Genomic DNA, 14,453 nt, shown 5'->3' on the forward strand with positions numbered 1-14,453 from the left:
CTAGAGGAGGTTGTTTTGTGACCTTTCTATCCTTTTCTCCCACGTTTTACCACCTCTATATCTATATATCTATGTTTTCCTCTGTTAGGTTTAGGACACCTCACAGTCAGCCTATAGAGGTGGGTTACCCTTTTCCATATAATGGAATTTTATAGCTGGGCCTAGCTTACAAACGAGATCTGAGGAGTTACCGCCTAGCATTGTGGGATATAGGGGAGCCTCGAGCCGGTGGAACTAGCTCTCGAGCTTTTAGAGTGGCCGAGTCGGAGCCGAGGTTCGGCTCCGAACCCATCCAGCAAGAAAGAAGGCGAGAAGAAGACAACTAACATGGAACGTTATGGTAGGTACATAACTTCTAATTTCAGCTGTTCAGATTTTCACAGAATGTATAGATTTTGCTTCTTACTTTTGGTTTGTTCCTCATAAAAATTTGTGTTTTTTTGGCAAATTATTTAGGAATGAAGTCACTTAATAATGACAGACATTGTTTCAGACTTTATACCCTTCAGAAAAATGCATGCTAAAACAAGACCTGTTCTATCAGCTGTCTTAAGCTTATACAAGAGCAATTTTTAGTACTGTTTGTTTGTTCCCCCAATATATTTGGCCTTGACCAGATTTCCTGCATTGAGGTTGAGAGGTATGCGCAAATCGCTTTATAACTGTCCCAGATTTGGGCTCAAAATGTTGCTCTCCCCCAAGTAATCCCTCCGCAAAATGGCACTTTTGGAAAAAACGTGGAGAGTTTACAATTAATAAATTGTAATGATCAGAGTTGCAGATTATTTTTATTTTAGAAATGCGTGTAGATTGTCTTATTTTGTTAGCTGCTCAACTTAACAGTACTAATATTAAGCGTCCCTTCTTTGACGGGTTCCCAGCTGTATTGTGGCTATTTTATATTTTTGCATCAAATTTTTGGTCTGTTTTTCATAAAATTGTGGTTTTCTGGCAAATTAGTGGCAAATCATTAAAGATTGAAGTTAGAAAATAATGAGACATTTGAGTTTGATTTCATACTCTTCAGAAAATTCGTACTAATGCAAAACCTACTATTACCTTTCTAAGTTTATAAGAGCAATATTTAAAAATTGTCCTTATTTTTTGGGTCTTTGTTCCATTTCTATTTATTGCTTTTTCCATATTTCTTGCTCTGAGGTTGAGCGGTATGACAAATGTCAGGGCCATCACCATCGGCCAGAGACCTTTCAAATTGTGACATACTTGTACCCCACTCCACCATGTAATGATTCTGGATGTGTTCAAGCAAGGCAAGGAGCAGTTATGCAGTGTAATTGTGCAGAGTATTCCCCCATCCAAGTTAGACACAAGTACTTACAGTGGCTTTTCATCTGTCCTTGTTTTTGCGGAATGTTCTGGTTTTCTGTCATATTTTTATACTGCTGATTTTATGCTTCTTCAGAAAATGCATGTTGTTGCAGTGCCTGTTGCTCTGTGTTTAAGCAGCAATGCTTTAATGACCATTAGGTAAGCTTGTCTGAGATTGTAAGATGCAAGTATAAGCATACTGTTAAAGAATTATTAACATTGAAAGCCGTTTTGTTGTTGCCATGCAGAGAATATTTACATAACTAGATAACTTATAAGCCTTGGGTATTGAAATGCATATGACAGTATTTGTAATAAAGGACAGGATTACAGTATTTTCAGAAGCTCATTCCATTTATTGGAGACTTGCAGTCATCTTTGCAGACTTTGCCTGTAATGCCAGTCTTATCATGTGTAGCCTAACCTGTTCAGTAATCCTTTAAGTAATTTATCTTGAGCTTGTTTGTTTGCTATTCATTTTTTACTTTGATCTCGTTTTCCCCATGAAACAAGTAGATAGTTGTTGTCAGGCAGCAGGTCTTTTTTTGGGTAAGAAACATTTTTACAAGTGGGGGTAATCGGTATCACAGAGATTGCTACTTTCAGCATGTTACTTGGTAGTTTATAAAGCTGAATATAAATTATAATTGGAACTGCAATGCAAGGAGAAGTGGTTTGAGTTGAGTGCTGCTGCTTTAATACTTTATTTCGACTGGCATTCCAGTAATGTATTTAAAAAGTAATTTATTTTTTCATGCCTCACAGCCGTTTTGTTTCCATCTAGATATCAAGTAAGCTATCATGTAGCCAATGCATTGAAATATTTTTTTCATCTCCATTTCATTTTGTCTTGATTGAACACTCATAATGATGGTTTGGCACCCAGGGCAAGGTATTAGTCCCAGTTTTTGAGGTTTTGAGGATAGCCCCACCCCTTTCTAGTTGGCCCCACGCCATTCAGCTCTCTCCTGCAGCCCCCCTTTGATTTCAAGTCAACAGCCGCCACTGCTCTGTTAAATGGCTTTCACTTTCAGTGAGACTGGGTATTTTACTGATATCTCTGGGATCTCCCTTATTATGTAGTCTTCTGTGTTTCCCAAAAATTGGCCTGGTGTCGATTTTGATCTGGAATTTGCTGTTATGCTGAGTGGTGTCCTTGGCTTTTCTGTTGGTGCCATCTTTTTAGTTCACATTATTTCAGCATTCTTGGTAATTGGTATCCAGATGTTCTTCGGGTTTCACTATTGCAGTCATTACATTTGCGTAATCTGCTTGCAGGTTGCCCTCATTTGGCCTGATTAACAAAGTCTTTGGTCCTGTGTCTGTTGCTGTCCCTTCTTCATGTCGTCAGGGGTATAAAGCATGCAGCCGACACCATTACATCAGTCTTTCTTGCCGTGCAGTGCCCGAAGCAGAAGCAGTTCGCAAGTGCTGGTCGGCCGACTCCTGAAATTTTCATTTTCGAGTTTCAGAACCAGTCTTCAACTTAAAGCGAAGTACCCCGTTGGGGAAACTTTTTCTTGCGCCTTACCGATGTCAGTAAAAGTTAATTGCATTACTTGTGGAAAGCAAATACCTCATAAAAGTTTTCATTCGTACTATATTCCTTGCCTAGGCCCTGACCACGACATACTTTGCTGTCGGTTTTGTGCTTTATTTAATCGGCGCGCTATCAGTCTGTATATTTTTGCCTCTAAATATTTCTGTTCTCTGTTTAATTATCCAGAAATGTCGGTTAGCCATCCGACTACTGGGATTCCGAAAAAACGCAAAGAAAAAGACAGAGACAGGCCGACGAAGTCCAAAACTGCCGACTACTCTTCTCCTAAGCCAGTCACCAGTTCGCAGGCACTCAGTGAGGTGCTTTCGCAGCCCCTGATGCCCGCTTCTTCTGATTCGCAGGCCACTACTGAGACCCATTCGGAGTCTGGTATGCCGCGAGATACTTCAACTATGGAACCCGCGGATGTCTCTACCTTGGATGGGTCTGGAGCCACTGTGCAGGCACCAGCTTCTGAGGGTGTATTCAGGCCTACTGACTTGCATATTAAATCAACACCACCTTCATTACTAAGGCCTAAATCTCGATCCATGTCTAAAAAACAGACCCTCAGGCCCCTATGCCTAAAAAACAAATGATAAAAATGGCTGAAAATCTAATAACTCAAATCAGGGGTGGTCAGACCCCCTCCCCTCTTCTAAGAGGCCTAGGGCTGAGCTTGACTATGAATCTTCTGATCAGGATTCTGTTTCTTCTGACTCTTCTGATGACCTGGATTTGTCCATACCTACTTATGAGGATTCTGATGCAGAGGATTCTATTCCCTCTGCTTCCCCTCCTGAGGATTTTTCTTTTGGGGAAACTTTGCATACTTTAAGGGAGCATTTTCACTGGGAAAGCCAGGAATTTTCTGATTCAAAAAAAGAGGCTTGGGGATTTCCTCCTTGTACCTCAGCATAGGCCTTTGGCTATACCTCCTGTACTAGACATTGTTGATATTTTCTCAGAATCCAGTTTTGCCCCTGATTCCCTACCTCCTGCTCCCAGTAAACCTGACCGATACTACAGGGTTCCTGAGTCCCACAAGTTCATTTTCAAAAATCCTGTTGCAGATCCAGAGACTATTTCTCAGGGGTCCAAGGGCATTAAGGCTTCTACTGCTAAAAATCCTACCCCTTCTGATAAGAGACTCCAGGGTGCTGGATAGATGGGGTAAAAAGGTTTAAACTTCTGCAACCTTGGCAATTAGAGCTTTAAAATGCCAATTTCATATGTTAAAATGTCAGCAACCTGTTATTGGACTGCTTAAACAGAAAATTATGTTGATTCCTGACTATTTATAGGACTTAATGCATTCTGCTGAACAAGTTGGAAAACATACTTTGCAATATGATTTTGATTCTTTAGAGGCCTCTTTCAGTACTGGGTCTGTGCTTAGAAGGCATGCTTGGCTTAAGGAGCAATCTTTGCCTGATCATGTTAAAGCTAAATTGTTGGATGCTCCTTTAAATCAAGACCGCCTGTTTGGCAACAAGGCTGAAAAAGATGAAAGATAAAGCTAAATCTATGCAAACTGTTAAAAGATTTTTTACAAGTGCAACCTGCTAGATTTAGTAGGCTTGGCTTGGGCCTTTCCTGATAATAGTGGCTACCTCTTCCTAAGAAAGCGGATTGAGTATTATCATCTTAGGACTAGAGTTTCTAGTTAGAGACTTCCATGCCCAACTTTGGTTTGGTTTCCACAACTGCTGTTTTTAAAAAGGGCTCTAGCTGCTGAGAGTGTTTGTGTGCATATAGTCAGCATAGCCACTTGTGGAAGCTGATTTGTGCATCCTCATTCTTTTCATTGAGGTTGCGCTCCTTTCTAGACGTACGATAGATTTGGGGGAAGTTTTTGTGATGAAGTTATCCAAATCTTAACAGTTGTCAGATAAAGTGCATAGAGTACCTTTAAGTCACTGTTTTCTGGTTCACCCATGGTCAACCTTTACAATATGTGCGAAGCATTCTATACAGATGTTCGTGTTACCCTGCTGCAGTCATCACACTTGGGTTATCCTGCCGTCAGGTGGTCCCGCAGTCGGCCCGAGTTCCAAAGTCTTGGTCCGGCATCGGTTGCTGTCCCTTCTTCCCTGACCTCAGTGTGCCAGGGGTATACAAGAGGCAAACAATGCCATTTTCTTCTGTCTTTCTTGCCGCGCGGTGCCCGAAGCAGAAGCAGTTCGCAAGTGCTGGTCGGCAGACACTTGAGATTTTCGATTCAAATTTCAGTCCGAAGTCTTCAATAAAGCTAAGTACCCCGTTGGGGAGCCTTTTCTTGCCTCAGTCCAATCTCAGAAAAAGTTAACAACTGCATTTCTTGTGGGAAGCAAATACCTCATAAGGACTTCCATTCCTATTGTATTCCTTGCCTAGACCCAGACCACGATGTCACAGGTTGTCGGTTTTGTGCTAGGTTTAATAAACGAACTATCAAACGCCGTTTTGACTTTGCACGACATTACTTTGGTAGGAAATTTAATTTATATCATGCCATCGGAGCAGCCAGCGACCGGCATGCATAAAAAACACAAGGATAAGGACAGGCAGCCTAGGAACAAGCCAGACTCCGAGGCCTCTGCTGGGCCTGTCGCCGGTTCTCCGGTTTTCAGTGAGGCGCCTACACAGCCCCTGATGACCGCAGAACTGGAACCACAGACAGTTGCGGATTCTCAAGCGGAGTCTACTAGGCCGACGCAGCCATCTTCATTAGGCCCTTCTGACACCGGAGCAGAAGTAGACCCCAGTGCAGTGGAAACACCTTCGGTTGCAGAAGGTGTCTTCAGACCGACTACACTCACCATTAAATCGTATGCTAAGCTTAAAACTCCTTTAAAACCAAAGACGACTATACATCAGTCTACAATTCAAGGCCCCATGCCTAAGAAACAGATGCTTAAGATGGCTGAAGATTTGATTACCCTAATCAAGGGTTCCCATCCCCCTCCTGATAAAAGACCAAGACAAGAGGAGGATTATGCTTCCTCTGACCAGGTTTCAATTTCCTCAGATTCTTCTGAGGAACAGGATTACACTTTTCCACCTTATGAAGACTCTGATGCTGAAGACTCTATTCCCTCGGCATCTCCCCCTGAAGACTACTCCTTTGGGGAAACTTTACATACCATGAGGGAACATTTCCACTGGGAAGGCCAGGACTACTCTGATTCTAAGAAAAGGCTCTGAGAGTTCCTTTTACTACCCCAGCACAGACCTCTTGCTATCCCTCCAGTTTTAGATATTGTGGATGATGTTTACTTTGAGTCTAGTCTAAATCCAGACTCTCTACCTCCTGCTCCAGCCAAACCAGAGATACTACTGAGTACCTGACTCACACAAATTCCTTTATAAAAGCCCTGTGGCTGACCCAGAAACAATTTCCCAGGGTCCTAAGGGAGCTAAAGCGTCTATGGCTAAAAATCCTGTGCCCTCTGAAAGGGATTCCAGAGTCCTAGATAGGTGGGGAAAGAAAATATACACCTCAGCAACTTTGGCTATGAGAGCATTAAATTGTAAGTTTCACATGCTGAAATATCAGCAATTCCTAATGTCTCAATTAAAACAAAAAATGAGCACACATTCTGAACAGTTTGAATTCGAGGAAATGCAGGATCTGTTGCATGCAGCTGAACAGGTGGGCAAACATACTTTTACAATGTGGATTTGATTAATTGGAAGCTTCCTGTAGAGCAGCTGTTACTGGCTCTGTCATACGTAGGCATGCTTGGTTAAAAGAACAAACCGTTCCTGATCATGTTAAAGCAAAATTATTGGATGCACCTTTACAGCAGGATGTATTATTTGGTGTCAAAGCAGAAGAGGTTTTAAAGAAAATGGAGGATAAGGCAAAGTCTATGCCAGACGGTCAAGGATTTTTTGCAGGTACAACCCCCTCGTTTCAGCAGAAATTGGCCAACAAAAAACTGGTCCTTTCCAGCTTCTGACGGATCACAGAGGGGCAAATACAGATGCCCAAGGGGCATAGGTCCGTCACAAGGCCCTTACAAACCTCGCCAATGGGGTACTACTACCCAGAAAGGAGGAGAAGACAGGCCCCAAGCTAGCAGAAGACAAACACAATGACTCAATCCTCAAACTACCAAGCAAATCTCTCCTGGCAGCTCCCTTGGGAGGAAAATTAGCATTTTTTGCAGACAACTGGCACATCATCACAAAAGACAAATGGGTCCTAAACATTGTCTCTCAAGGATACAGATTCCACTTTCATACCTTACCAAGGATAAAAGGAATGCCAAACCTGCCACCAAATCAATGGGCAGAGGCACAAAAACAAATTACAGCTCTCATGGACATGAGAGCCATTCAACAGGTACCTACACAGGAGCAAGGACAAGGATTTTACTCAAGACTCTTTCTAGTCCCGAGAAAGGACAAAGCATGGAGACCCATTCTGGATCTTTCAGTTCTGAACACCTATCTGCAAGTACCAAAATTCAAGATGCTAACATTACAGCAGCTTCTTCCCATGCTGGGCAAGAATGCTTGGCTAGTAACATTGGACCTCAAGGAGGCATACCTGCATGTCCCTATCAGACAAAATTGCAGAAGATACCTTCGCTTCATTGCAGGTTCAACGCATTATCAATTCTCTGCACTGCCCTTTGGCTTATCTACTGGCGCCCAGGGTCTTCACAAAATGCCTGGTACCAGTAATTGCATACTGCAGACAGAGGAATTCAAATATACCCATACCTGGACGACTGCCTCATTCAAGCAGAAAGCAAGGACATTTTTTTAAAGCATCTGGCATTTGTCAAACACCCTTCTAAGTTGCCTAGGGTACACCGTAAACAAAAAGAAATCAAAACTAGTGCCCTCACAAAACATAATATTCCTGGGTGCCAGCTTGAATACAACGGCCCAGATGGCTTATCTCACGCCAGACAAGCAACAACAGCTGACTCAATATTTCAAAATAACGGCAACAAAGACCCAACTCTCTGCAAGAAAAATTCTGCAGGCCTTGGGATTCATGGCATCTTGCATACTACTAATACCATTTGCAAAACTGCATATGAGGAAATTACAATGGTACCTGAAAAGCGTATGGACTCAGCACAGCCACAGCTTGGAAACAATGATACCACTCATTCCCTGCCTTCAACAAGAGTTTCTATGGTGGGCACAGGCATGTCAGCTTTTCACCTTACCCCACAGCCAGGCAAACTATGACAACAGATGCATCGAACTATGCCTAGGGAGCACACATGGCAGGACAGTGCATTCAGAGCAAATGGACTACAGATCAGAGGCATCTGCATATCAATCAGAAAGAAATGCTAGCAGTACAGAATGCCTGAACAGCTTTCAAGGACCTCTTACACCCAGGACAACTAATAATAAAGACGGACAATACCACAGTAATGTGGTACATAAACAAGCAAGGGGGCACACAGTCCTAGCCTCTATGCAGGCAAGCAATGACCTTGTGGAACACTGCACTGTCTTACCAGGTTCAATTACAAGCACAATTCCTGCTAGGAAAGAAAAACACATTGGCAGACGACCTAAGCAGAAACATCATGGATCCACACGTATTTGCCATGATAGCTCAAAAATGGGCACGCCCAGACATAGATCTGTTTGCAAGCCCCCAAAACTACCAACTTCAAAAATTTTGCACAAGGACATTCCATCCACAAGCTTGGAAAGTGGACGCCCTCTCATTCAGTTGGAAAACATTAACAGTGTATGCCTTTCCTCCACTGCTTCTTCTAGCAAAGGTACTGCTGAAAGTCAGATTAGAGAGGCCACAAATGATACTCATTGCACCAGACTGGCCATGCCAGCATTGGTATCCAATTCTAAGAAACATGTCCCACGGCCCACCATGGATTTTACCACAAATTCCTCAGCTGCTCACCCAGCGAGACAATCGGATTCTACACAGCCAGCTCAAGACTTTAAACCTGGCTGCATGGCAAATTAACCTAAACAACCAGCCAACACCTCTATCCAAAGCTGTTATGGATGTCATTCTGGAGGCCAGGAGGCCCAGCACCAGGAAAACCTATTCAGACAAATGGGAAAAGATTTTGCGCCTGGAACCAGGCTAAAGGCCAAAATCCCTTTGATCCAAACATTCCTCAGATTCTACAATATTTAACTGAGAATGTTGCACAAAGGACTTGCCTTTTCATCTATTATGATCCACGCCTCAGCAATTTCAGCTCATTACAACACGGATCCTCCTTTTATTCTCACATCCACTCCTAAGACAGTACCTCAGAGGGGCTAAGAACATAAGACCGCCAAGGAGAGCACCAACACCTACTTGGGATCTCAACTTTGTTCTGGAAAAGCTTACACTGCTGCCCTTTGAACCAGCTTTTTCAGCCGATTTAAAATTTCTTTCATGGAAAACTGCCCTGCTACTAGCAATAACCTCAGCTAGAAGAGTCTCAGAGCTACAGTCACTAATGGCAGTGGAGCCTTTCCTCATTTTTCATCGACAGTCTCTCTCTACGAACTAACCCTTCCTTTATGCCAAAGATGGTATCCAGTGTGGCCCTAAACCAAACCATTCATTTGCCCACCTTTTTCCCAAATCCCCAGAACAAAGGAGAAAGACTCCTGCACTCTTTGGACATTCACAGGCAATTAGGTTACTACTTGGATAAAACTATGGCTTTCAGAAAATCTGACCAGCTCTTTGTAGCCTATGCTACAGGATCACAAGGAAAAGCTGTCTCAAAATAGACCATTTCTAAATGGATAGGGCATTGCATACGTTTCTGCTACACGCATCATGGGAAACTGGTACCTGCTAACATTAGGTCCCACTCCACCAGGGCTACAGCTACATCAGCAACCTTTCTCAGGGGAGTGCCAACCAAGGATATTCTGGAAGCTGCAAATTGGAGTTCAGTGCACACCTTCACCAAACACTATCACTTACCTCTATATTCTAAGACTAGAGCTGGTTTTGCCACTGCAGTTTTGCAGGGCCTACTAGCTTCTTCTAACCCTTAACTCCACCTCCCATCCTTAGCTTTGGGATTCAACCCAAGTGTGATGACTGCAGCAGGGTAACACGATGAACATAGTACAGTTTTGTACCTGCCATAAATGTAGATGTTCGAGTGTTCACCCTGCTGCAGTCCAGGTTACCCTCCCTCCATCCCCTCTGAACTAGCTGAACTTATCTATACCACTCTATCCTATACAACCTCTGTCGTGCATTTGCTTGTGCCTAAAGGTATTGTTTTATTTTTATCTAGCTATATATATATATATATATATATATATATATATATATATATAAAATATTTTGCGTACCTATTGGGGGCACCTGACATCTGGGGCAAGAAAAACTGAAGAAAATGGCGTCTGATGCCTCTTTTATACCCCTGGCGCACTGACGTCGGGGAAGAAGCGACAGCAGCCGATGCCGGACCAAGACTTTGGAACTCGGGCCGACTGCGGGACCGCCTGACGGCAGAATAACCCAAGTGTGATGACGGTTGAACACTCTAACATCTACATTTATGGTAGGTACAAAACTGTACTTTTCTGCTATTGCTGTCCACCTGTGTGTCTGGCTCATTTTGTTTTCAGTTGCATAGGACACTGAGTGACCTTTAATGTTCAGTTGACGAATAGTGGACCTAGGGTTTTGTCTGGTTTTAAGTTACTAGAAACTGTTAAGTCTCCTCATCCCAATGATACAGATTTCTGTACTGTATAAACGTCTATAGACAGACGCCTAAAATGGAACAAAGTCTTGGAAACATTTTCAGCTGGGGTCTGGCACTTTCACACTTGCTGGTAATTTTCCATACTTTTTTTTTTTTTAGTACACTGCAGAGGCAGTCCCTTTGGATACTTTCTTTGAAGGTACTTTCCATAGCCTTAGATGTTTAGGATTATTGCTGAAATAAGGAATTTTTTTTTTTTTTTTAGTTATGTGCCTTTGATTAGTTTTCTCATTCAGATGATGTTCATTAAGTGTATGCTTCATTGCTTTCTAGCTCAGATTATCATAGGTTATACATACACTTTTTTTTTTTTTGTCTACCTGTGCATTGGCAGGCTGCTTTGGCCAATTGTCGTATCACCAAACTTCACTTCAGTGTGTGAAGCTGCACACAATGAGGAAAAATTTCTAAAGCCCACTGTCAGATTCTGAGTTGTTATACATGGGAGGAGCAGGGAGGCTTGCCTTCTTGCAAAACTTTCCCCCTCATATGTTCGATGAAATGTGGAAGCAACATGTATACTTTGCTTTATTAGCAATATATCAGTTATTGCCTTCAAAAAACAGGCATGAAGCTAGAAGGGTTATCCACATTTTTGTCATTTATAGTGTAGCATCTGCCTTCCATTATCTCATGATGTGAGCATTTTGCTGGTTAGCTTAGGTATTTGGCTGTTTGCATGTTTTTCACATGTACTTGTATTTTTTTGGATGCCCTGTTTGGGTAGAGGTTCTTGTATTTGATTATTTCTTGGTCCAGAAAAGAACATATTATGCAGATTATTCCCCCTTACATTTCACGTGGTCCGCTCTCTGGCTAGAAGACTGTTTCCATTTTGGCTAAGTAACGTATATTAAAATGTAGCACTGATTCTATTAAAACATTTCTAGAAGGTCCTCATTGTTGCAGTAGTACCAACTTGGGGGCTTTTGTCGCACAAGGGTGAGATGCATCCTGACTCGGAGCTTTTCATCTTTCATGGCTGGGTGGACACCCTCCCTCTGGGGTGTCAGGACACCTGTGGTGCAAGAGGAGCATCTAATCTGTTCATGCCATCTCTAGTTCTTGCCACGATTTCTAGAGTAGAACCTCTGTAGTTGATGGGAAGTATCTAATTTTTGGCCTTGGTACAACAGTATAGGTATATATTCCCCACTGGAGAAATATCTAGGGTTCTTGATTTGTTTATTGAATGTGGCTGTGGGGCACTGCTTAGTTTCACTTTTTCTAGATTTAGTGGTTGGGCATCAGGTTAGATATTTATTTCTAAAGTAACCAAGTATATTTGTTGTAACAGATTTTCTGCCAGAGCTTTCATAGCTAGTGATTGAGCACAGATCGTACTTCTTGCCTCTGTTGTAAGAGGTTCAGTTAAAAAAAAAAAAAAACACAATTGAGTTGTGCTAGTGGTCCTCAGTATCTCTGACCTTTACCAATCAGGCTTAACCTTATGCTTCATTAAAAGTATATACATTTGCAACTTCTTACTCTGGGATCTCCCTTTTATTCCTTTCTGCAAGTGATGCAGTTCTGCACTTAACCACTGAAGATGCACACACACCTTTGTTACCTGAACTGTGTACTGGAAGAATTGACACTGTGTGAGCCAGCAGCTGCTGAACCTTTCACATTCTCTAAGTAGAAAACTCTTCTCAGTGGCCAGCCCTTGTGTGCAGTGTGTTCATTTTCCACAAGGACAAGGGTTATCCTTTGCACAAATCCATCTTTTATTCCCAGGGTGTTGGCAGAAAATTCTGTTAAGCAGTCAACCTCCCAATGTTTTGCCCTATCCACAAAAAGTAAGGGGAAAGAGCTTTGCTTTTTTGTATGTCCCTAGGCAACTGGGTTTTACAAAGAAAAAGGAGAAAAACTGACCAGCTACATGTAGCCTTTACAAAGGACTGGGAGGGCAGACCTGTGTCGGAACAGCCACCTCCAAGTGACTAGCCCACTGCATTTCATGGTTACTCCTTTCTTGGGAAAGCTACGTCTAAAGTGTTGGGGCACATCATCCTTCTAGGGCAAATGCAGCAACCATCGCAGAAATGGGGGGTCAGCACCTAGGCTGTCTTGGAAATGGGGACAGCTGTTCACACCTCTTTCAAGCATCACAAGTTGTGAATTTCTTCCAGAACTAGGGCAGTTTTTGTCATGGCCTTCCTCCAGGCTATGTAAGCTTTGATACTATTCCTAAGAGTTAGCACTACTGCAAACACAAACAGTATGAAAAATACAGTGCAGTTTTGTATGAACGTAATATAATTGTCTGTTTGAATGTGTTTACTGCCTCAGTAATATCACCCCTACCCCCTTTTTTACCTGTTACTGCCCTGTGGTTGGAGCAGGTACCCAGTCATCTTTTATTCCCACCTTGCCCCAACTGTACAAGGTTCTCTTCTTGCTTTGCAGTTTAAGAGGGAGCTTTGAGGGTTCCTCTTATTAGCTGTAATCCATGTGCTCATTTAATAGCTGGACATCTAGTTCTCTGATCCTGTACTCCCTGCTGTTTGAGAGTCAAGAAAGAATTGATGTCCTTGTGTGACACAGGCATCCTGATGGTCCTGGGTTGTGGACCCTAGTGACAGAAGGCCCACTGAAGAGAGACCTAATTTTCTTGCACTTTCTTGTCCAAAAAGGACTCCAGAAATCCTTCTGGAAAATAAGCCCTAGGAAGATTTTTACACAAATGAGGGAAGCTGGTATGAATGCACCCTATTTTGAGCCGGGTTAGCATTGCCGCCTCACAGCAAGAGGTTTTCCAGTTCGATCCTCGGCTGGGATGCCTTCTGTGCGAAGTCTGCGTGTCCTCCCTGTGGTTGTGTGGGTTTCCTCTGGGTGCTCCGGTTTCCTCCCACATCCCAAACACATGCTATAGGTGGATTGGACACTGTATATTGGCCCTAGGTGTGAGTGTGTGCATGTGTGCGCCTTCTGTGGAAGGTTGGGCGCCGGGCTGGCAACTCGACACTGTAAAAACTCCACTGCTAATCATGAGCGGACAGGTGATCCGCTGTGGCGACCCCTAACCGGGAAAAGCCGAAAAGTGCCATGCACTCGGGGGGGGGGGGGTGAAAGTGGTTTCTAGAGTGTAAAAGGAGCAGCTTGTACACACAGTACTAGTTTTCCCTCCTTGAACCCTGAGAAATTCCAAGTGGGACTTCTATTCAACATCCTTCAGATAAGTCTGTAAACAGTACGTCTGATTGGAAGGAAGCCTTGTGCACACATTCTTGATGTACAGTGAAGTTGACTAGTGTGCCAAGTCCCTGCACTCATGCTTAGCTTACACTCTCCCTTTAGTAGGCACAACCTGTAAAGTAAGAAAAAAATGTCGGAATATATTTGGTGGTTAAGGAAATTGCACACCTTTTATTTCAGACTGCAGAATCCTTCTGCCCAGAAATGGTCACTCCTGTGAAATAAGCTCCCACTTAACATGGAAAGCTCCTCAATGACCCTATTTAAACGCAACCTTGACAGTTATTCACCCCAGGGATGGCACCTGTCATGGACAGGAGTAGTAGGTGCTGATCATAGAATCGCTGTAACAATGATTGTCTAACTGCAGTCAAGTTAAGGTTTTGTTTGCCCAGGCTTAAGGCCCTAGGTCCATTAGCCTAGTAACCTCCTATGAACCTATGCAGTGGTAACTGTCAAAGAATTCAGAGCAGTGAACATTAATCTTCATAGAAGACTGGAGCTGGAGAAGACTCAAAGGCAGAGGTACAGAAAAGCAAAGTCCTCAAGTGTCAGCACCTTATGTTCAGTGAAGGGAAGACTAACAAGACTGCAGATTTTCTATGTTTTTGGCTTGCATATGTATAGTGCAAGTATAAATCTTGTTTTGGCCATCCTTTTCCACTATG

At 42.9% G+C, this 14,453-nt stretch overlaps 1 protein-coding gene across 2 annotated transcripts in view; it reads left to right on the forward strand.

The window, feature by feature from the left end:
- The window catches only part of METTL9 (methyltransferase like 9), a 492,341-nt gene that overhangs the window by 270,660 nt on the left and 207,228 nt on the right, over positions 1-14,453 (forward strand). The window lies entirely within an intron of this gene.

This window comes from Protopterus annectens, chromosome 2.part2, assembly GCF_019279795.1.
Source record: "Protopterus annectens isolate FY-2018-M chromosome 2.part2, PAN1.0, whole genome shotgun sequence".
Classification (NCBI taxonomy): Eukaryota; Metazoa; Chordata; order Ceratodontiformes; family Protopteridae; genus Protopterus; species Protopterus annectens.